This window comes from Dendrobates tinctorius, unplaced genomic scaffold (assembly GCF_039654945.1).
Source record: "Dendrobates tinctorius isolate UK_male_01 unplaced genomic scaffold, ASM3965494v1 ptg000184l, whole genome shotgun sequence".
In the NCBI taxonomy this organism is placed as follows: Eukaryota; Metazoa; Chordata; class Amphibia; order Anura; family Dendrobatidae; genus Dendrobates; species Dendrobates tinctorius.
Window position 1 is genome coordinate 15,684,045 of NW_027361851.1, and position 23,274 is coordinate 15,707,318.

At 43.2% G+C, this 23,274-nt stretch overlaps 1 long non-coding RNA gene across 1 annotated transcript in view; it reads right to left on the reverse strand.

Annotated features, from left to right (window-relative positions):
• LOC141055138 (uncharacterized) overlaps window positions 1-19,487 on the reverse strand; it is a 33,321-nt gene extending 13,834 nt beyond the window's left edge. The window contains exon 1 of the long non-coding RNA XR_012221479.1: window positions 15,472-19,487. This is a non-coding gene — a long non-coding RNA (uncharacterized lncRNA). The remainder of the gene's footprint in view (window positions 1-15,471) is intronic.
• Window positions 19,488-23,274: the final 3,787 nt, after the last annotated feature.

Below are 23,274 nucleotides of genomic sequence, written 5' to 3' on the forward strand. Positions count from 1 at the left end.
CTTGTGGACACTGTTGGATTGTGTGAGGCCCAGTGAATATCACACCGCTATGTCATAGTCTCAATGTCGCAGGTGTGAAAAATGTCACTATAGGACAGGGGAGATGTAGAATTTCTGAACACACTTGTGGACACTGTTGGATTGTGTGAGGCCCAGTGAATATCACACCGCTATGTCACAGGCTCAATGTCGCAGGTGTGAAAAATGTCACTATAGGACAGGGGAGATGTAGAATTTCTGAACACACTTGTGGACACTGTTGGATTGTGTGAGGCCCAGTGAATATCACACCGCTATGTCACAGGCTCAATGTCGCAGGTGTGAAAAATGTCACTATAGGACAGGGGAGATGTAGAATTTCTGAACACACTTGTGGACACTGTTGGATTGTGTGAGGCCCAGTGAATATCACACCGCTATGTCACAGGCTCAATGTCGCAGGTGTGAAAAATGTCACTATAGGACAGGGGAGATGTAGAACTTGTGGACACTGTTGGATTGTGTGAGGCCCAGTGAATATCACACTGCTATGTCACAGGCTCCATGTCGTAGGTGTGAAAAACGTCACTATAGGACAGGGGAGATGTAGAATTTCTGAACACACTTGTGGACACTGTTGGATTGTGTGAGGCCCAGTGAATATCACACCGCTATGTCACAGGCAGAAATTGACTAGTGCATGACAAACTACAAGGTGTATATAGAATTGGGCAGAATAGGAATCTCCCTAGAGTGTAGGTCTGTAAGAACGGAACAAGTCCTCGACTTATCCTTACAGAGTCACACACAGCTTCACTGTGGCCGTGATAACAGCCGTTACACGGTACTGAGAGAGGAGCGTGCACGTACACTGCTGTCCGGTGTCCGTAAAATTGTCAAGCTCCGTGTTTTTTAAGTATACGGACTGACACACGCTGTCTCTCTATAGTTTTGAATGTGATCAAACAGCAAATATACTTAACTGTTTGAAAACCAGACAAAACTAGAAGGTGGAGGTCTGTAAGAACGGAACATGTACTCGACTTATCCTTACAGAGTCAGACACAGATAGCTTCTCTGTGGCCGTGATAACAGCCGTTACACAGTACTGTGTGAGGAGCGTACACCGCTGTATGGTGTGAAAAAATGCACGCTCAGTACCTCACCAGGGCAAAAAAAAAAAATCTGGATTGCTTTTAAAAAAGCAGTTTGCAGAACAGTGGGAAAACAGCAATGCAGCTATCAGGAAGCCTTATAAGGCAGCCTAACAACCAACACAGCTGATCCAGCAAAATATAGCCTCCACTTGCACTGCACACACAGTGACTGGTGTGTTGTACAAGCAAAATCGCTAGCAGCAGAAGCAGTTTTTGGTGTCTTCTTCCCTGCCTAACACCCTCCCTACAGAATCAGCAGCAGCAGCTCTCCCTATTCTGAGATCAGCATGAGTAACATGGCGGTCGGCGTGCATGCCCTTTTATACCCCCTGTGACGCCCCCCAAAGTAAGCCAATCACTTGCATGCCCTTCTCAAAGATGGTGGTGACCCCTGCCTATGTCATCACGTTGCCCACAGTGTCCGTGGATCCTGATTGGCTGAAAAAGGGCGGAAAACAAACTTTTGAAACGCGACTTTGGCGCTAAAGTCGCCGAGCTCGTGGCCGACCTCACCCTAGGGTCGGGTTTCGTTTCATGAAACCCGACTTTACCAAAAGTCGTCGACTTTTGAAATTTTTCGACCCGTTTCGCTCAGCTCTACTTGTGAGAATTTCATCTAAGTTCAAACACTGACTTCATCTCATCTAATGCATCAACTGGAAGAACTAGTAATCTTATTGGTTTCTTGAACAAAAACATAACAAATACAGCTGTGGTTATCCACAGCTGGCTCTCCCTTGCTGCCTCCGGTGTTTCACATTGCTGCAGTCAATCATTGGACTCTGTTGTCTAATGCCTTCTGCATAAGCATCACATGTGAGCCTGTGAAGTCGGTATGTCAAACCTCCAACTCCTCAATTTCCTGACTTCCGACTCCACAGCCGTGCCTCACTACTGAGCATGCACATAAAGTGTAGCACAGATTCATCTCCACTAAAAGCAGAGATCCTTAGATCAGAAACAGAACAGACATTTAAAGGACATTTCATAACTCCGACTCCACAGCACTGGTCACTACTGAGCATGAACATAAAGTGCAGCACAAATTCATCTCCACTAAAAGCCCAGATCCTTAGATCAGGAACAGAACAGAAATTTATAGGACATTTCATAACTCTGACCCCACTGCACTGGTCACTACTGACCCTGTACATAAAGTGCAGCACAGATGCATCGCCACTAAAAGCCCAGATCCTTAGATCAGGAAGAGAACAGACATTTATAGGACATTTAATTACTCCGACCCCACAGCACTGGTCACTACTGAGCCTGTACATAAAGTGCAGTACAGATTCAACTCCACTAAAAGCCCAGATCCTTAGATCAGAAACATAACAGACATTTATAGGACACTAGCTGAAGAGCCCGGCGCTGCCTGGGCATAGTAACTGTGGTTAGTTATAACAAATTATAATTATCCTCCATCCCATAGTCCCGTGCCCATATACCCATCATACATATCCACCATCCCATAGGCCCGTGCCCATATACCCATAATACATATCCTCCATCCCATAGTCCCGTGCCCATATACCCATCATACATATCTGCCATCCCATAGTCCCGTGCCCATATACCCGTCATACATATCATCCAACCCATAGTTCAGTGCCCATATACCCATCACACATCCTCCATCCCATAGTCCCATGCCCATATACCCATCATACATATCCTCCATCCCATAGTCCAGTGCCCATATACCCATCACACATCCCATAGTCCAGTGCCCATATACCCATCACACATCCTCCATCCCATAGTCCCGTGCCCATATACCTGTCATACATATCCACCATCCCATAGGCCCATGCCCATATACCCATCATACATATCCTCCATCCCACAGTCCAGTGCCCATATACCCATCACACATCCTCCATTCCATAGTCAACCATTATGACATCATAATGAGCGCGGGGCTTGCAACCTATGATGAATCAGCGTCGCCATGGCAACCATTGTGACATCATAATGAGGGGTGGGGCTTGATACGCACGCACTGTTTTCCCATTATGTAGATAGGGGCATTATGACATCATAATGAGGGGCGGGGCTTGACGCGCACACACTTTTCCCCCAGTATGTAGATAGGGGCAAAATTGTTTGGTGAATTGGAACGCGTGGGGTTAAAATTTCACCTCACAACATAGCTTAGGACGCTCTCGGGGTCCAGACGTGTGACTGTGCCAAATTTTGTGGCTGTAGCGGCGACGGTGCGGATGCCTATCCCGGACATACACATACATACATACATACATACATACATACATACATACATACATACACACACACACTTTGAGCTTTCTATATTAGATTTCATAACTCCGACCCCAGAGCACTGGTCACTTCTGAGCCTGTACATAAAGTGCAGCACAGATTCATCTCAGCTAAAAGCCCAGATCCTTAGATCAGGAACAGAACAGACATTTATAGGACACTAGCTGAAGAGCCCGGCGTTGCCTGGGCATAGTAACCAACTGTGGTTAGTTATAACAAATTATAATGACTATATTGCACATAAAAACCGAGCATCTAATCCTATTCTGTGTGATACTGACTGCTGAGCCATGTATCTAATCCTATTCTGGGTGATACTGTCTGCTGAGCCGTGTATCTAATACTATTCTGTGTGATACTGTGTGCTGAGCTGCGTATCTAATCCTATCCTGTGTGATACTGTCTGCTGAGCCTAGTATCTATTCCTATCCTGTGTGATACTGACTGCTGAGCTGTGTATCTAATCCTCTCCTGTGTGATACTGACTGCTGAGCTGTGTTTCTAATCCTATCCTGTGTGATATTGACTGCTGAGCTGTGTATCTAATCCTATCCTGTGTAATACTGGGCTCCCCCTGCTGTCTGTGTCAGAGGGTGGCACGGTAATAAATTGTGTTATTTCCAGCTTTACAGAAGGACGATAACACCATAGAAATGATAAGAATAATAGGCCTCAGTTGCCACAACTGTCTACAAAGAAAACTGTTGCTGATAGCAACCAATCACAGCTCATAACATAACATAGCCTATGATGCTCTCAGGATCCAGACGTATGACTGTGCCAAATTTTGTGGCTGTAGCTGCGACGGTGCGGATGCCAATCCCGACATACATACATACACACCCACATTGAGCTATATATATTAGACTAGCTGAAGAGCCCAGCGTTGCCTGGGCATAGTAACAAACTGTGGTTAGTTATAACAAATTATAATGATTATATTGCACATAAAAACCGTGCATCTAATCCTATCCTGTGTGATACTGACTGCTGAGCTGTGTATCTAATCCTCTCCTGTGTGATACTGTCTGCTGAGCTGTGTATCTAATCCTATCCTGTGTGATACTGACTGCTGAGCTGTGTATCTAATCCGCTCCTGTGTGATACTGTCTGCTGAGCTGTGTATCTAATACTGTTCTGTGTGATACTGTGTGCTGAGCTGCATATCTAATCCTATCCTGTGTGATACTGACTGCTGAGCTGTGTATCTAATCCTATCCTGTGTGATACTGCCTGCTGAGCCATGTGTCTAATCCTCTCCTGTGTGATACTGACTGCTGAGCCGTGTATCTAATCCTATCCTGTGTGATACTGACTGCTGAGCTGTGTATCTAATCCTATCCTGTGTGATACTGTCTGCTGAGCTGTGTATCTAATCCTATCCTGTGTGATACTGACTGCTGAGCCGTGTATTTATTCCTATCCTGTGTGATACTGACTGCTGAGCCGTGTATCTAATCCTATCCTGTGTGATACTGGGTTTCCCTGCAGTCTGTGTCAGAGGGTGGTCTGTGTTGGCACGGTAATAAATTGTGTTATTTCCAGCTTTACAGAAGGACGATAACACCATAGAAATGATAAGAATAATAGGCCTCAGTTACCACAACTGTCTACAAAGAAAACACAATCACAGCTCATTTTTCATCTTTTAAACAGCTCTGGGACAGCGTGGCGAGTTTTGAGTGGCGAATTTTGTGTTTCGACTTTTATGTGGCGAGGTTGGTGTATGTGTGGTGAAATGTGTGCTGAGGGTGGTATATGTGTAGACGCACGTGGTAGTGTGTGGCGCATTTTGTGTGTGTGTTCATATCCCCGTGTGTGGGGAGTATCCCATGTCAGGGCCCCACCTTAGCAACTGTACGGTATATACTCTTTGGCGCCATCGCGCTCATTCTTTAAGTCCCCCTTGTTCACATCTGGCAGCTGTCAATTTGCCTCCAACACTTTTCCTTTCACCTTTTCCCCATTATGTAGATAGGGGCAAAATTGTTTGGTGAATTGGAACGTGCGGGGTTAAAATTTTGCCTCACAACATAGCCTATGATGCTCTTGGGGTCCAGACGTGTGACTGTGCCAAATTTTTTGCTGTAGCTGCGACAGTGCAGATGTCAATCCATCCATACATACACACACACATTGAGCTTTATATATTAGATTTCATAACTCCGACCCCACAGCACTGGTCACTTCTGAACCTGTACATAAAGTGCAGCACAGATTCATCTCCACTAAAAGCAGAGATCCTTAGTCTGGAACAGAACAGACATTTATAGGGCATTTCATAACTTTACCAAATTCTTATGAAAAAAATACGGGAAAGATCTTTGTACCATGCTAGCCAGTAGATAGAAAAATATTCAGAATTGAGAGTCCTCAGTGGTTGATACCATCTTTTCAGTTAGCCATTAAAAGGTAACACATTGCAAGCTTTCGAGACTACTCAGGTCTCTTCATCAGGCATTGACTAGTACAAAATCTGAAGTCACATATTTATGCACAACACCGCACAGAAAAAAATGCAATAGATAAGACAAGTGACGTGAAGCAGAACTATCATTATGGGAAAGGGAGAAACATAAATATTGGACCAGTTTATAGATAAGGAATCTGGATGCTGGAATGAATGTGTTGCATGGATTTATGTCTTTTTACATCAATTAAGGAATTTGCTCCTACGACCTTGTGGGGGTATCACAACACATTAGGAGACCCCAATCAAAGGACAATAAAACATCCAGACTCCTTATCTATGTACTGGTCCAATATTTACAGTGGGGCAAAAAAGTATTTAGTCAGTCAGCAATAGTGCAAGTTCCACCACTTAAAAAGATGAGAGGCGTCTGTAATTTACATCATAGGTAGACCTCAACTATGGGAGACAAACTGAGAAAAAAAAAATCCAGAAAATCACATTGTCTGTTTTTTTTTCATTTTATTTGCATATTATGGTGGAAAATAAGTATTTGGTCAGAAACAAAATTTCATCTCAATACTTTGTGATATATCCTTTGCTGGCAATGACAGAGGTCAAACTTTTTCTGTAAGTCTTCACAAGGTTGCCACACACTGTTGTTGGTATGTTGGCCCATTCCTCCATGCAGATCTCCTCTAGAGCAGTGATGTTTTTGGCTTTTCGCTTGGCAACACGGACTTTCAACTCCCTCCAAAGGTTTTCTATAGGGTTGAGATCTGGAGACTGGCTAGGCCTCTCCAGGACCTTGAAATGCTTCTTACGAAGCCACTCCTTCGTTGCCCTGGCGGTGTGCTTTGGATCATTGTCATGTTGAAAGACCCAGCCACATTTCATCTTCAATGCCCTTGCTGATGGAAGGAGGTTTGCACTCAAAATCTCACGATACATGGCCCCATTCATTCTTTCATGTACCCGGATCAGTCGTCCTGGCCCCTTTGCAGAGAAACAGCCCCAAAGCATGATGTTTCCACCACCATGCTTTACAGTAGGTATGGTGTTTGATGGATGCAACTCAGTATTCTTTTTCCTCCAAACACGACAAGTTGTGTTTCTACCAAACAGTTCCAGTTTGGTTTCATCAGACCATAGGACATTCTCCCAAAACTCCTCTGGATCATCCAAATGCTCTCTAGCAAACTTCAGACGGGCCCGGACATGTACAGGCTTAAGCAGTGGGACACGTCTGGCACTGCAGGATCTGAGTCCATGGTGGCGTAGTGTGTTACTTATGGTAGGCCTTGTTACATTGGTCCCAGCTCTCTGCAGTTCATTCACTAGGTCCCCCCCTGCGTGGTTCTGGGATTTTTGCTCACCGTTCTTGTGATCATTCTGACCCCACGGGGTGGGATTTTGCGTGGAGCACCAGATCGAGGGAGATTATCAGTGGTCTTGTATGTCTTCCATTTTCTAATTATTGCTCCCACAGTTGATTTCTTCACTCCAAGCTGGTTGGCTATTGCAGATTCAGTCTTCCCAGCCTGGTGCAGGGCTACAATTTTGTTTCTGGTGTCCTTTGACAGCTCTTTGGTCTTCACCATAACGGAGTTTGGAGTCAGACTGTTTGAGGGTGTGCACAGGTGTCTTTTTATACTGATAACAAGTTTAAACAGGTGCCATTACTACAGGTAATGAGTGGAGGAAAGAGGAGACTCTTAAAGAAGAAGTTACAGGTCTGTGAGAGCCAGAAATCTTGATTGCTTGTTTCTGACCAAATACTTATTTTCCACCATAATATGCAAATAAAATGAAAAAAAAAACAGACAATGTGATTTTCTGGATTTTTTTTTCTCAGTTTGTCTCCCATAGTTGAGGTCTACCTATGATGTAAATTACAGACGCCTCTCATCTTTTTAAGTGGTGGAACTTGCACTATTGCTGACTGACTAAATACTTTTTTGCCCCACTGTATGTTTCTCCCTCTCCCACAATGATAGTTCTGCTTGGCGTCACTTGTCGTATCTACTGCATTTTTTCTGTCCTGTGTTGTGCATAAATATGTGACTCTTCAGATTTTGTATTAGTCTGTGCCTGATGAAGAGACCTGAGTAGTCTCGAAAGCTTGCAGTGTGTTACCATCTTTTCAGTTAGCCATTGAAAGTTATCAACCACTGAGGACTCTCAATTCTGAATATGAAAAAATATACAGCACATCATGCACTGAACTAATGAACCCTATTATTTTTTTTTTTGGAGTACTTCCATTTTAGGGTGAGTGCACACGCTGCGGATTCACCTGCGGATTTTTCCTCGCGGATTTGCAGGTAAAGTGACCTGTGGTTTTCCTGCGGATTTGCCCACGGTTTTACCCTGCGGATTGACACCTGGACAATGGAACAGGTGGCAAACCGCTGCGGAATCCGCAGAAAGAATTGACATGCTGCGGATTTAAAACCACGGAAAAATCCGCAGCATGTGCACTGCGGGTTTGAAATCCAATTGGCTAACATTGTACTGTACAATGTCTGCAGTACTGCGGATCAGCAGGGCCAAATCTGCTGCGGATCCGCAGCAGAATCTGCAGCGTGTGCACATACCCTGAGTCCACTAAAATGGACACCAACTCCATGACTTTGACGCCACAACCCTGCATATAAGCACAGTGATTGACAACAGCAAAGACCAGAGGCAGCAGAGAAGCAGTGCTTGAGTGACAGTGAGTAAGGACATCTGCATTTGCTATTTTTAGGTACATACAGTTGGGTCACCCTCCCAGGGCTGGCGGGGTACTCGGTACCGGGCCCGATGAGCTTCACTGGGAGATGTCACGGTAGCTGGGACCCGGCCTGTGGCCCTTGGCGCCCATTGTAAAAGGGGGGAAAGTTCAGTGTGCTTATGTTGACTAAAGTTTATAAATGATTAGTGACGCCACCTGTGGTGTTCGGCAATGAAGATGTTGAGCCGACGCTGCAGACAGATACTCTGGGACAGATGGTGTGGTGCAGCAAGGATGTTATAGCCCTCCACAGGCAGGGCTGTAGTCCCAGGGCAGTGGGGGTGAAGTGACACGTAGATGATGCAGTGTCAGGCGTGGGGAACGTAGCAATGCTGAGTAGGTTGATGCAGGAATAAGTGGAGGACACCAGGGCATGTAGTTCCAAAGCTTTACTCAAAGTCTGTTGTGGGACAAGGACCCGCATCCGTGCCGTGTCCTCCGGGTCCGGAGCTCAGCCAACTTCCAGGCAAGATGATGTCTTCCTTTCCAACACTCCGCCAACATGTGCCCTTTCTGAACATCTCCCTCTTAGCGCCTAGAGTGAAGTACTCACAGTACTGAGTTACACTGGAGTTCCTCCTGTCAGATGTTCCTATGAACTCTACTTGTACGGCAGACAGCTGTAGCCTGCTTCTGGGACTCCTTGCTACCTGGTTCTGGCTCACTCACGATGCTGTTGTGCCCCCAAGTCTTGTGTGGGAATAAAGTGGTGACAGCTTCTATTCCTCCGGTGTCTGCTGCAGGACCATTAGTATCCATACAACCTCGGGGACCGGACCCCGGCCTTGCGCTGTGAACTTGGGAAGGGTTCTGCTCTAACCCTAGTCCTTAGTTCTCTTCTCCTCACGTTCCGTACAAAACAATCTTTCTTATGGAGAGATTCAGGCTTTCTATCAATGTGTCTTTCCTGTGCCAGCGGACCCAGGTCACTGAGGTCGGCTGCAGCACTTCCTTCCATCCATCCCACTCAGGGGATCTTCTCTCTTCCTCTGTCAGACTCCCTCCAATCCTAAACTCTTCCCTCTCTTTTGGTGCCAACTAAACTCCACCCGCCTCCCAGCACGCTTCGTGTTCCAGGGAGCCACCAAAGGTTGCTTTGCTACACTACTGTGTTGTGTGGGATGCAGGTGTTGGAGTGTGGTCAGGAGTCTCCACCTTACCCGGATGGTGGGGTACCACACCTCAGGAGGAGGTGCAGTACCTCTGTGGCGACTGAACCCTCAGGGGCGCCACACATCTGTGATAAGAAATATATATCTATGTAACATATATTTACACAGTGCTCAGCATAAGTGAGTTCACCCATTTGAAAGTAAGATTTTAAAGGGGATGTCCGGTAAAAATCTGTAAGTCAGCAGTCACTCTGTGACACACTCCCTACAAGTGTATGGAGAGTGAGGCCCTCTGTTCTCTGGTCTGATACTGGTGAATCCCTGCAGCATCTTCATTTTCATATAGAGCAGTGCATCTGTGAATTTTTTTATACCACCAATGAAAAGTAGCTCCCTGGCACCAGCAGCACTCATGCAGCCCCACATACGGACACTGCCACTACCATGCATTTAGAAAAATGCACAATGCCTACAGTAAAACATAGTGGTTGCAGTGTCATTATGTAGGGATGCATGAGTGCTGCTGGTGCCAGGGAGCTACATTTCATTGATGATCTCATTTATTCACATATGTACTGTAGGGAATTCTGAAGAGACAAATTGAGCATCACTCTACATCCAGCATCCAGGTTCAAAAAGTAGTTGTTCTTGAATAATGAATTAAGATAGATGTTACAATATACTGCCAACTTGTTCATTCCACGCTTAGAAGACTTGGTGTTGTCCTTAAAGGGAACCTGCCAGCTGTTTTGGCCGATGTAAGATGCAGCCATCACCTTTCAGGGCTTATACACAGCATTCTATAATGCTGTATATAAGCCCCCAACCAGACCTGGAAGAACTGAAAAATAAGTTTTATTATACTCACCTGCGGGGTGGTCCGGTCCGATGGGTGTCGCAGGTTTTGGTCTGGCACCTTCCATTTTCTTATGATCGCCGCCCTCCTGCTTGCTTTGTGTGGATGACGTATCCACACAGGCTCCCCGGCATTGTGCTCAAAAGCAGGCGTACTTCTTTGTCCAGTTGAGGGCAGAGCAAAGTACTGCAGTGCACAGGTGCTGGAAAAGGTCAAAGAGCCCCGCCACCTGCGCACTGCAGTACTTCACTATGCCCTTAACGGAGCAAAGTACGCCTGCATAGGAGCGTGATGCCTGTGCGGATGATGCTGGGTTGCGTCATCCACAAGGAGGAGGATAGCGAAGATTGGAGGTGCCGGACCAAGACTTGTGACACCCATCGGACCGAACGGCCCCGCAGGTGAGTATAATAAAACTTATTTTTCAGTTCTTCCAGGTCGGGTTGTCGGCTTATATACTGCATTATAGAATGCTGTATATAAGCCCTGAAAGGTGATGAATGCATCTTATATCGGCCAAAACTGCTGACAAGTTCCCTTTAAAAATTATGGAGGTCCTACAAAATACATGTAGCAGTTTTCAATGTGGAGTGTAATCATGTTTGCATCAACAAAGTTTAGTAAACCTGAAGATTTTGTAATGAAACTTTGATTATTTACATTCCTTTCATGTTATGGGTTAAAAAATGTTCTATGAAATTTAGTCTTGTCAAAATTTTGGGAATTGTTCTTGTGTTCAGTGAGATATTGATTAAAATCTTACTTTTCAAAGGGGGTGTACTCATTTAGGCTCAGCACTTTATATACCGGAGAGCCATTTATAAAAAATCCAAATGATCTTCCAAATGACAGTTAAAAATGATACAAACACCTGATTGCAAGCAATTGAGCGTATTGCCATATATAATGCTTAAACAGAAAGTACGACCAGAAACAAACCATAAAGTATACAGCATATACGTAAATCATGGAATGAAATGAACATTAAAGAATTAAAGTGGATTTCTCACAAATAAAAGTTTTGCCAGCACCATCAGTATAGTGTATTCACCTATCCCCTCTTCTGTGGGTTCAATAGAAACATCATGTACAACCAGTAAATAAAAGAAAAGATTCACTGCGCAATACTGAGATATAGGGAACTCCGAATATACGGATACTCACTGAGTGGTGTGAACAAAATCTCGAAGTCAGCGTTGTTTCCCGTTGGTAGGGATGCTTCTCAATGTTTGGAAATCCGTATATAGGAGTAAGGCCGGGGTCACACTAACCGACGCAAAATACGGTCCGTAGTCTACAGGCGTAATACGGATGAATGACCCCTAAACAGTGCTCCGTATGTCATCCGTAAGCAAGCTGTGGTCGCGTATTTTGCGCATGTAAGCATCCGTATGTAATCCGTATGGCGAGATTTTCTTGCAGGCTTGCAAAATGGACATATAATGGAGCCCTATGACAGGTTTTATAACACAAACAAAAGGATATAGACACATAGAATACATATATATATATATATATATATATATGTCATTGAGACACACACACATATTTATATTTCACAGCGTTCTTCATAGCAGAACAGCCGCTAATTCAATTGCCGGCTTTTGTCAAATCATTCCCCAACCCGACATGAAATCACACATGGTTTACATTCAGTAAACCATTTCATTTCATGTTTTTTTTGTATGTCTTTCATTAGTAATTAGATGAGGGTTGATGTGTAAAATTTGGGAGGTGTAGGTTTTAATTTAAGGGGTTAATTCGTTGTTAAAAAATGTGTGGGCTCCCGTGGTAATTTGTCAATGCGGGAGCCCACACATTTTTTTTTACAACAAATTAACCCCTTAAATTAACACCTACACCTCCCTAATTTTAAACATCAACCCTCATCTAATTACTAATGAAAGACATACAAAAAAACATGAAATGAAATGGTTTACTGTATGTAAACCATGTGTCATTTCATGTCGGGTTGGGGAATGATTTGACAAAAGCCGGCAATTGAATTAGCGGCTATTCTGCTATGAAGAACTCTGTGAAATATAAATATATATATATGTGTCTCAATGACGTGTATATATATATATATATATATATATATATATATATATATATGTATGTATTCTATGTGCCTATATCTATTCTTTCGTTTCTTTATTAAACCTGTCAGTGTGATTTTACTGTATCGTGCACTGAATTGCCGGCTTTTCTAAAGGACACCGGGTGCGTATTTCTCGCAAGTCATACATCTGGTCCGTGTGTAATCCGTATTTTTAGCGCACCCATAGACTTGCATTGGCATACTACGGCCGTAGTACGCTGACAATCGCAGCATGCTGCGATTGGCACGGACCGTAGAATACAGACGAGAAATATACGGATGTTGGGAGCAAACCCATAGAGAATCATTTGTCCGTGTGTAATGCGTGCTTTTAACGCGTCTCACTCATCCGTATTCCTCTCTAGTGTGAACCCGGCCTAACTGATGGATGATATGGTAAAAAGGAGAAAAAAATTTTTTACGACTAAACGGTGTAATAAAAATCCTAACAGGCTGATTCCTGGTCAGATGATACTCACTCGAGTATGTTCAGGTCCTGTGATGAATAGTACCGGAGTCAGATTGAGGTGCTTTGGTAGGATAAATTTAATTATAAATTGATGATACAGCAAGGAACAAACAATGGTAATAATGTCATGTACAGCCTGGAGTAATGAACATTAGAAGTAAATGAAGGCTGAACTTACTGGGCAATGAAATGACATGTGGAATTAAATGGCTAATTCCTTATGGAAGCAGCTGGAAACAAGGCGCTGTAGATGGGTAGCCGTCTAGACCCACTGGTAGAGCGATGTGCTGGATTGAATAGATCTACTATTAGACCCTGATTGATCCAGCTATATGGCGGTTGGAGCCCGGACCTTAAGTGGTAAATGGAGGCGAGTGACAGGCTGTGTGCGTTGCTCAACCAAGGTGATGGATTGGTGCACTTACTTCAGGTTGCTGGTGCTCAGTGAGGCAGGCAGGGTAGTGAAGCTCCACTGGAGAGCGGTCCCCGTAGCGGCTTGTCACATCTACGTGTGCTGGCCTATTTTTTTTTTGCTTGAACAACACACAGACCCATAGAGTAGAATGATGTATTCACACATCCATTAAAATTATGTACCTGGGACCCGTGTGACTTTGAGCAGATCCTATACTGATCGGAACTGCGGATCAGCTTAGGCCATTCAAGTCTTTGGGGATCCATGAGACGTATCCCAATCAGAAGGCTGCCGACTTACTTCCATTTTGGCCACGGTCACATGTTCAGTATTTTACATTAGTATTTGTAAGTCAAAACCAGGAGTGAAACAATCAGAGGAAATGTATAATAGAAGCACGTCACCACTTCTGGATTTATCACCCACTCCTGGTTTTGGCTTACAAATACCGATGCAAATTACTAACCAAATAATGAAGGTGTGAACATTGCTTTTACTTCAGAGTCTCACATATCTGTTGCAGAGTGATAAACTTGAATAAAATCATGTGGCCTTCCAAGTGCTTTTTGTTGGCTTGGAAGCAAGAACTCCGCTTCTTGAAAAAATGGAAGAGAAAAAAAAATGAAGCAACATGGAAGACACCTGAAAATATACTGGTTAATTTCTCTTGAATGCCAATACACGCACGGATATGTGAATGTAACGTAGAATCCATCAGTGAGCTAGTTCTGACAGTTTACGACCTTAAACCACAATGAAGGAGAGGCTAACTTTAATTTACATCTAAATCAGCTGTTAGGCTAAGTGCACACGTACCGGAACTCTCGCGGAAATTACCGCGAGAATTCCGGAATTCCAGTCCGCGGGAAAATCGCATTTTAAATTCCCGCGATTTTCCCGCGGAAAAACTAGCATTTTGCAAGCGTATTTAGCTTGCAAAATGCTAGCGTTTTCCAAGCGATCTGTAGCATCGCTTGGAGAACTGATTGACAGGTTGGTCACACTCGTCAAACATAGTGTTTGACAAGTGTGACCAACTTTTTACTACTGAGGCTGCCTATGCAGCATCAGTAGTAAAAGATAAAATGTAAAAAAAAATAAAAAATGGTGTTATTCTTACCTTCCGATGTCCTGCGCAGTCGTTCCCAGTAATCCTTTGCGAAAATGCCCGCGATGACGTCCGTTCTCGCGGGATTGCGATTTCTCGCGGTAATTCGCGATGACGTCGCGCGAATGACCGTGAGACTTCGCGATCCCGCGAGAACAGACGCCATCGCGGGCATTTTCGCAAAGGATTACTGGGAACGAGAGCGTGAAGAGAAGCGGGAAGACTGCGCGGGACGTCTGAGGGTGAGAATACAATATTTATTATTTTTAAATTCTATTTTTTACAGGGATATGGTACCCAAAGCCCGGAGGACAGTCTCCTCTCCTCCGGGCCGTGGGTACCATCCGCAATTGTTCTGCTTACTTTCCGCATGGTGTGCACAGCCACATGCGGGAAGTAAGCAGAACAATGCATTCCTATGGGTGCGGGATCGCCGCGATTCCGCAAATTAATGAGCATGCTGCGGTTTTTACCGCGAAGCGATTCCGCCGCGGTAAAAACCGCAGCATTAGCACAGCATTGCGGAATCCCATAGGAATATGCATGGGATGCTTATTTTTCGCGTTTTCGCAGCAAAATCGCACGGTTAAAACCGCCGCGGAAACGCGAAAAAAACGCCACGTGTGAACTCAGCCTAAGAGTTCTGTAAAACACAGTTAACCCATTTTGCAATCTGTAATAGACAATGCAACATGGAGGCTATAGATGGTAAAATGTGCATTTTTTACAAAAAATATTTTTAGCCCAAAAACAGGCAATCAACAGGCAAAAAGTAAAAGAAAAAATGATTCCAAAATGTGTCCATTACCTGAAGGCCGGATTTAGACAGTTATATTGAAAATCAGGCCCATCACAACAGCAAATTGCCACGGCTCTGGTGGAGTAAGCCTTGATGCCTTAAGGTCCTCCTGACATCAAACCTATGAAATCTTTCCTCCCCTGGATTCCTAGGGTTATTACAAAAAGGAAAGCAGAATCATCTCTTGGCTCCTATGGAACTTGAGGGCTATCTTAGCAAATTAAATCGGGTCAGGTCTATTTATAACCCTATGAGTAAGTTCACACAGGGCATTTTTGATGCTTCTTTTTCACCTGCAGCAAAACCTGATTTCTTGGCAGGAAAGAAGCTGTGGCAAAAACGCAGGTTTAGGTGCATATTTTGATGCTTTTTTGATGCGCTTTTTTCATGCGTTTTTGCGTCTCTATGTGCAAGCTAATAAAGTTGAATGCCCCCAGAGAAAAAAAATAACTTCCTGCAAATCACACTGACAGGGAGGGGGATAGTAAAATCACACTGACAGGGAGGGGGATGGTAAAATCACAGACAGGGAGGGGGGATGGTAAAATCGGACGGACGGACTGACTACCTGGGGTACCCTCTTCACTGTCATTTTCCCACGGTGAAGAGTTCACCTTGGGTCAAGCTGGCAGCGAGCACAGACTCAGTGAGTAGCAGTGATGTCAGAGTCTGTGCTCGCTGCTGGCATGAACTCCTGTGACCTCAGCATCGTCATTTTCCCACTGTGCTGAGGTCACAGGAATTCATGCCGGCAGCGAGCACAGACTCTGTGACGTCACCACTACTCACTGAGTCTGCGCCCGCTGATTCTCATTCATTCCCCAGTAGTTTACAGCCGGGAGCAGTTACATTACCACCGCTCCCGGTTGTAAACTGATTAACCCCTTGAGATGAATTTACGCCGTGGGACTTGATTGTATGATCAGGTAATGTATATTGTTGGTTTATTTTTTTTTATTTTTTTTTGTAGGAGGAGGGCTTTGATATTGGAATAGCAGTTTAATAAAGATGAAAAAGGTGTAGTGTATTATTTCATTAAAAGGCTTTGTTCTTATTGTGTGTGTTTATTTAACCTTTGAATAACTTAACTCTATGATCATTAATGGATAGGTGTCTTATTGACACCTCTCCATTACGAAGCCGGGCTTAATGTCACCTTACAATAGCAAGGTGACATTAACCCCTTATTAACCCCACTTGCCAACTCTTCAGGGCAGTGGGAAGAAGCGGGCAAAGCCCCAGAATAGGTGCATCTAATAGTTGCACTTTATCAGGGCAGCTGCAGGCTGCTGTTTTTAGGTTGTGGGGGGCCCATATTGATGGCCCCTTACCAGCCTGAGAATATCAGCTCTCAGCTGTGAGCTTTAGTCAGGTTGGCTGTCAAAAATAGGGGGGACCCCATCCCGGTTTTTTAAATTATTTATTAAAATAATTTAAAAAAACAGCGTGGGAACGCCTCTATTGGTTTCCCCACCGATCAGAAGCGGTGTTTGCCACTCTGTCATGTATATGACAGCGTGTCAAACACTGTATTGTATTGACCCGAACCCCATTCATTGAAGTGAATGGGGTTCGGGTCTGCTCTGCTGGATGACAGACTGAATGGAATCATCATTCAGCCTGCCATCTAGATGTAGCAGAGCCGAGTGATGTCACATCCGGCTGTCCTTGACTTTTCTGCAGCAAATACGCTGAAAGAAAAGTCAACCAGCGTATTTGCAGCATTTTTTTCACCATCCATTCAAGTCAATGGGTGAAAAACACTGCAAAAACGCTGAAAGAAGTGACATGCTCTATGTCTAAAAAACGCTGCAAAGCACAAAATCCTGATCACAAAGAAAAACAATGTGTGTATGAGATTTCTGAAAACTCATAGGCTTTGTTGTTAATGAAAAAAGCAGCTGAAAATTAGCATAAAAAAAAGCAGCAAAAAACGCTGCAAAAATTTCTTGTGTGAACTTACCCTATGGGTAAGGTCTATTTATAACCCTATCCTCGTATATCTGTACAAGGGGAGGAGAAAAAATGATACAAGAGTCACATACGGAGTAAAAAAAAGTAACACATCTTCATTAAATAGTAGAACAGGCACGGGAAAACGTGGACAAACAGCATACACAAAAACATATCACAAGATAGCATATAAGGGGACCCTGCAATAGAAGTCAGAAGGCATGGTGTCACCAGCAGGGGCTCACAAAGCCTGTGTGTCCACCCCAATGCGCATTTCGCAATGCTCCCTGAAGGTTTCTATCCGAAATGTGCGTTGGGGCGGACACACAGGCTTTGTGAGCCCCTGCTGGTGACAGTTCTCAGGTACATCATTTACGATTTTTTACCATCATGGCATCACCTTTGGCTATAATGTTTGTGCCATTACCTTAGGACCATCTACCTTTAATTCCCTTCTCCTTTGGTGATCACTGTGTATGCTGATACCTAATTCTACATGTACTATCTGACACCATACCTTCTGACTTTTATTGCAGGGTCCCCTTATATGCTCTCACTTTGCAATATATGCTTCATTACTAATACCCTATTATTGTGGGATACGATAGCCCCTTGCTCTATGTGTCCCTATGCACATATCTTGTATGTGTTTTTGTGTATGCTGTTTGTTCACATTTTCCCATGCCTGTTCTACTATTTAATAAAGCGGTATTATGGTACTTTTTTTTTTACTCCATATGTTACTCCTTGATCGCTTTTTCTTCTCCCCCTGTTCATGCCATATATGACAATTGGTCCCGATATAGTCCTTACATTAGCATTTCCTATGATACACTAGTATACTACATGTTTGTACATACCTTCTAACTAAGCTAATTCCTTTCCTGAGGTAGTTTGTACTATCCTCATATATATGTGTATAGGGCACAATTTAATGCTAGGATGCAGGATGTCAGGGATCCTAACAGGGACATTGCCTTCCTTAGGGTCATTCTTGGATTATCTATTGCTGTTACGAAAGGTTCATTATTTTGTCCTCAGGTAAAAGACAGGTCCAAACCAGGCCCAAGAAGGACTGTATCCTCTATTGTCTTGGTCTTGACTTGAAAGTGTTCACCATCCAGCCAAGATCCTCTAGGAAGATTCTGACATCTCTCGGCTGTGCTAAGTGGTCTTTTGATCTTCCCACTATAATAGATTTGCTCTATGCTTGGGTCAGACTTTTTGTTTTTTCAATAAAAGTTATACTTTGATCCAAAAGGTGCCCATCAGCGCAAAGTGTTAGTTGGAGGTTTGGCAACCTATCAGGTGCCTATTTTTATTTATAGTGATTAAATTTAGAGGTTTTTTGTTTTTAACAAAAAAGGGCAAAATGTCCAGAACCTCTATCAGGCATTTCATTGCCCTTCGGTTCTACAATATATCACTCCTTGAAATCAGTAGGCAGTCTATGTTATTCAGGTCTGCCTGGTCCTTGAGTGAGATTGCTTTGCAGCCCCTTCCAACTCTGGCTAATTGATTGTCTCAAATGAGTGATTCCCACTTCGTTTGCCAGTTTGCTTTTTACTACACCACTGATGTTATGCAAAATACATTCACACAGCTCTATTTTAAATTAAAGGTAACTTTGTGTTTTATTTTACCTCTATCTTATAAATGGGAGCTAATGCCACTACAAATCATTTACTGAATTTACAGACCTAATTTACATTTGTGAGATTCTCCCCTAGGTCTCAAATACAGTATGAACAACATGATACACTGTAGATCCAGGCCAGGAATCTATCACACACATAATTTATTATTAATCCTCACTGAGTTGAGTCTTGACATGGTGAGAATCCCCCAGAAAGAAAAAATGATCTAGAAACAATAGCAAACACTCTGGTGCTCTGTAAAGATTCAGTCATCTTTTGTTAAAAAACTACTCTAACTTTGTTGTGTGTTGCATCAGAATTTTGTCACACATGACAGTCTGTTTTCCCATGAGCCACTATCCTTTTTTTTTTCCCCAAGAAAAAAAAAGATGTTGTACTATTGTGTTTAGTTCTGGAAAACCTATTGCAAACTTCATATTAGTGGTTTTTCTCCAGTATGGCTCAGCTGATGACGTGTAAGCTCACCAACATCTCGAAATCTGCGTTCACATATTTGACATTGACAAGGTTTTCCACCAAAATGAGTGTACTTATGGCGTGTAAGATGTGATGTTCTTTTAAAGGCTTTACCACAGACCTTGCAGATATGAGGCTTTTGTTGAGAATGAGCAATGCTGTGCCTCTGGAGATAGGAAAGATACTCAAATAGTCTAAAACACACCGGACACTTATATACTTTTCGTGGGGATGATGATTTTGAGACCCCAACGAGTGGACTATCGGACCGTGATGTACTAGTTGAATTACTTAAGCCAATAGATATGGGTTCATCTACAACCACAGTATATGGAAGTCCTTGACTGTCAATAAGCAAAAATCTCCTCCGTGTAGAGTTTCCTTCAGTTGTGTCTTTTTCTTTCAAATTTGGTAGTCCTTCTTTCCTTTCGTCCGGTGATGAATGTCTACATATATTTTTCTGCATGCCATTTTTTGCAGTCTTACATTTTACAGAACTGGTAAAATCAGGGTAAGCCAGCGCACCACTTTCAGGAGGCATCTGCCTGCGTGTCACTTGATGATCGAACATTTTCTGGTATACTTTGTGTGCTGCGGTTCTAACATCACTAATCTTTATTCTTTCACAGGGGTCAATTGTATCACTATGATGTGGAGTTTTTTTGTGCAATATAGCCCTATTTGTGGAATGATTAATTGAAATTGCATGATGAGCACGAGTATCCTGAGAGCAAGCATCTTCTATACCTTGGAAAAAGGCTTCTTTTTTCAGAAAATTATTTGGCCTCACACTTTTAGTGTTGCTGCAATGATTTGAAACTAGATTTTTTACTTTACTGTAATTGAACATCCCATCTTGTCTATAAAGTATTGAGCTTCTTTCTTGTCTTTGTGGAATAAAAGTATAACCAACATTACCAACCAAATTAGGTAGTCTTTTATTTTCTACCTCAGAAGGGAACTTTGTCACATTCTGGGACTCCATATCAGACGATCGAAGTGCTTCATTTTTTCTATAGTCCTTGGAATTGAGCATCAAGTCAGTGCATTTGTCTACTGAGGACTTACAGATGTTTGGTTTTCTTTGCTGTACACAAGATTTTACCATTTCACCTTGTTCAGTGGATTTGAATACATTTGCACAGTTTGCTATTCCATTAACACTTATTATAGCATCTTCTACCTTTACAAATTCTTTGCTTAGTGCAATATTACTTGGATTCTTAAGAAGTCTTTTTGTAGGTATGTACTTGCCATGGTTATCTTTAAGCATTTTTGAAACAAATATGCCTTTTTGATTATTCAGAATTTTGAAGCCATTAGCTGCCATTCTCCAAACTTCAGGATCCATTCAGCATTGCAAATCAGAATACAGATGATAAGGAACCTACAGTACAACAACATATTGTTAGAAAACAAAGTCTATACCTTGCCATTTAAAATGATAAACATTAAATAAACTTTATATATATTGCAAACAGTTAGCATAATATGGGAATGAATGCTGACCCTATTTCCTGGCCACTGAAAGGAGAAAAAAAGTAAAAGCATTGGTACAAATAGTATATTGTATAGCAACTAGTGATGAGCGAGCACCAAAATGCTTGGGTGCTCGTGTCGAGCAAATTGGAATGCTCGGGTGCTCGACCCGAACAACGAGACCAATGTAAGTTTATGGGAAAACGGAGCATTTTTGCCGCAATCACCCCAGGGGTCCTTTTAGGGCCTTAAAATGTCTGAAATCTTTGGGAACAGTGCTCAAATGACATGGGAACATCATGGGGAATACCTCTGTAAGCATTTCTGACTCCCAGGTCACAGCTGTGACCAATGTTCTCAGAGTGTTATGCCATTTTTACAGGTGCACACTAAAACATACAAAAATAAAAGCAAAATGGATTTTCCTGGGAAATATGTTAAGGAACATCATTTCCAGGATAATAATTTGTATGTTAGGCAAAATAAATAACCCAAAACAAAAATACTCCTCCACCACTTGGGCTATGTTCACACATAGCGTTTTTAATGCGTTTTTCAGCTTAGTCATTGCTTTCAACCAAGACAAATGCATTCACTGGGAAATGTCATTTTAACATTTTCCAACCTTATGTGGTGTGTGACACATCATCTTTTGACACATCCCGTTTCATTTATGAAGGAGAGACTTTGTGACTTTCAAAGTCTATTTTTATAGGGCCAGCAGTCGGCCCTCACTTTTCAGCCGGTTATGCTTTGCTGTTCCCATTATTAAACAGTGGGTCTCTTATACTGTTACTGCAAATGCAGCGAGTGGCAATGTGGCCCAAAATTTGGACGCACCCCAACAACCCATTGAACAGACGTCATGGATGACCACATGCAACCAAACTTCCAATTATTAATTTGGTACTCCTATACTGTTTGCTTATGCATTGAATGCAAGGCCAGCCCTGCCCCAAAGTTACATGCACCCCAATAAGCCTTTGAACACATGTACTGGATGACTACATGAGACCAAAGTTTCCATTATTATGATTTTTTTAAGTCACTAAAGTTAGCCCATGAAGTGAATACAAGGTCTGCCTAAAATTTGCACGCTGTTATGAATGAGTCACCGTAGGAGGCAAAAACAGAAATGCTAGCTAAGTCCAGAAAACCAGAGAAGTTGGCAGCTACCGGATTGCAGACCCCTGAACCTATCAACAACTAGCAGTAGCGGTGGGGGGTTCCTACGGTGCCCTAGACCCCTCAATCACAGCCGAAGAGCTAAATGGCCTAAAGACAGAAAGGGAAATCTAAACTGCCTCATAGCAGACCCCAAAGCAATAGGCAGCCCCCAACATATAATGACGGTGAAGCAAGAAGAAAAAACACTAACACACATAGAAAGATAGACTAAACAAATGATGGGGCCCAAGCTAACTAGATAGGACAGGATAGGAAAGCTGCTGTCTGCAATCCGCGAAAAACCCTATCAAAATAATAGCCAACAGACTGATAGGGAAAAAGGCGCTGAAGACGCTAGGCTTCAAAAAGACTATGTCAGTACTCAGGTATTTTCTGAAGACAGAGCAAAAAGGCAAAAAGGAATTCAGCTCACCCCAGCAGGGAATGGCAGAATCCAGAAAAGCAAGGCAAACTAAAACCAAAACACAAATGCAAAAAGGCAAAGCAGAAAACTTAGCTTTTGAGGAGCAGGAATCAGACTGATCTCCTAGAATTCCAGAGAAATCTCCAGCGAGGCAGAAGGGCGTCGGCTGCCTTATATCCAGTCAGAGATCCCCGTCGCCCAGTCATCCTCTCCCAGCTCAGGTGCTTGGTAATCAGCCTCACTACCTTCCTTCACCAGAAGAGGGAGTTCATCAGACCTCAATGGTGAAGGGGAAAATTAACTCATAACAGTACTTCCCCCTTGAGGAGGGGTCACCGAACCCTCATCCACGCCACCAGGGCGATCAGAGTGAGCCCGATGAAAGGCACGCACCAATCTTTTGGCATGAATATCAGAGGCAGAGACCCAGGAATTATCCTCCTGACCATAACCCTTCCACTTAACCAAATACTGGAGTCTCCGTCTAGGCAGACGGGAATCCAGTATCTTCTCTACCTCATATTCCATGTTACCTTCAACCAATACAGGTTCCGGAAGTGCCACCCCAGGAACTACTGGTTCAACAAACCTCTTCAACAAGGACTTATGAAACACATTATGGATTTTAAATGTGACAGGAAGAGCCAACCGAAAAGAGACCGGTTTAATGAGCTC